The following is a 2,292-nucleotide window of genomic DNA, read 5'->3' as shown; positions in this document are numbered from 1 at the left end:
GCACCATATCTACATTTCACTAGCTAAAATGCAGATTTGGCCTGACACCTTAATGTTGTGATCGTAAGGTAAAGGGGTCACAAACTTTCAGGCCAGCCAAATACCTCACACCCATGCCAATAGGTGTTATCTACCTATCAAGGTGTTCATGCCTGTTGCATATCTATAAATATATTCTATTGTGGAATTTAAATGTTCATAAAATTGGCTTATTATTCACACATTTCTTAAAAATATAATAAGAAGCTAATAAAAAAACATTTCAATACCCCTTACATATACATATTGCACTCCAATATAATAACAGATAGCAAATAAATGTGGTTCCTTATTACAGAGCAATAGAGAGATTCAAAGCACTGTTATTAGATTAATGAAACACAATGGAATCTAAATTAGGAACTGTAGGTCCCACAAGACTTAAACAGCATAGCAGAATCCAAAAGTAGGTACTAGAAGTCCCAAAAGTCCAATCGACTCGAACAAGCATAAAAAATACTTTAACATTACAAGCCAAAAAATTTTTGGGCGTGCAGGGGCAAATGCAGGATTTGTAGAGGGGGGTTTCCACACCTCCCCGCCAGTGGGCGTGACCAGCATGTATGGGGGCATGACTATAATATTAGACAGTGCTTGGCTGCTCTCCAACTCCTCCTATCCCTATAAAATACATGGGCAATGCTGCGTGCACTACTGTTAGGCGGACGCAGCTCTCCCTTTTCAAGCAGAGCCGTGTGAAGCGGGGGCAGGGTCCAGCCACCTCAATTATACAGTGCCCCAGGCTTGGAGGGGGGTTTCCAGGCACTAGAAAACCCCTCCCTCGGTTTGCCTATGGTGTGCCACCACCAACATATGCAAACTTTCCCAAAAGTAATAAATGGATATTTAAAATGATAGTGGCTTCCCTATCCTTCCATTTTTTGAAGCTAGAAAGCAGGGGAGGGCTGGCAAATTTTAGCCCGGGGGGCAAGACTCGACTAAGCAGCCTATTAGGAACATTTTAAAGGAAAAAATATGCAGGTGGTCCAGTGACCCAGCCCAAAGTAGCCCACTATGGGACCGGCCCGAGTGGCAGATGCCCCCCTGCCCCTGCTAGTATGCTCAGGTTAGGTTGATCATTTGTAGTCTAGAGATGAAGACATGCTTCAGAATTTTGTACTGTTAATTGACTGCGATCAGGACTATCTGTATTTTTTAGCTTTGTCTGACTGTTAATATCTTCAATCATGTCACTTATACGACCAGGGGAGGGCTGGCAAATATTAACGCCGGGGGGCAAGACTCAACTCAGCAGCCTATTAGGAACATTTTAATGGAAAAAAAAATGCAAGTGGCTACTGGTTTGTTCGTCATAAAATGCAACATGCTTTTTTTTAATATTCTTCTCTTTCTTCAACACCCAAATGTGATAAAGAACTGTCATGTTTTGTGTTGCAACATCTTTGAACATTGGATGAGTGTGCAACATTTGATTCATAAAACAAAGAACAAACAATACCCTCATCTTTTAACACAAATCCATATTTGTCCTGCCTTTGTCGCTGAAAGTTTCTTGCTTCTTTGCATGTGACATTTTTTCACGCATGGGACCAGTTCAACAAAAAACAAAAAAAACAAAATAATTGTCCCTTATTGTGACTGTTATTTGATTCATTTTCCGATTTTTGAGTGACCAGGAAGGGCACAATCTTGTCTGACTTGTCTGAAGAAACATGTCAAAGATCAGGTGACAAGTGCCCAGGAACTTTGGGGGAAGTCCCTTCAGAAGGCCATTATTTTTAAATTCAAATATTTCTAAAATAGGCACAAAATACAGTTGTGCTGGAAAGTGTTACACAGGTAGTCAGCTTATTTGTCAACAGTTTATCAGGGAGTCAGTTTATTATGCAGAATAGCCATTATGTTTGGCAGTTTGGGGGTGCCAGAACACCGGGCACAATACTTGTAGCAGCAAGGTCCCACTTGCATGTATATAAATTATGTTATGTTTGTAATATACTGCAGATGAGGTACAGGTATTATTTTTAATTAAAGTGAGCACTATATAGATTGCAGTTTAGGCTGCAGTGTGTGCACTTGACATTGAGGTGGGGAATTGCTTCTAGTTTTTAGGTTTGGCACTTTAGGGGTACCAGAACATGGAGCACAATATTTGTGACAGCAATATCCCACTTAATGGTGTATACATTCTCATACCATTCTAATATACTGCTGATAAGGTGCTGGTATGAATTTTGGAGTTTAGACTGCAGCATTTGCACTTGACTGTGGTTTGGCGGTTTAGGGTTCCCA

This window comes from Mixophyes fleayi, chromosome 6 (assembly GCF_038048845.1).
Source record: "Mixophyes fleayi isolate aMixFle1 chromosome 6, aMixFle1.hap1, whole genome shotgun sequence".
Taxonomy (NCBI): domain Eukaryota; kingdom Metazoa; phylum Chordata; class Amphibia; order Anura; family Limnodynastidae; genus Mixophyes; species Mixophyes fleayi.
Note: the sequence above shows the minus strand (reverse complement) of the source record.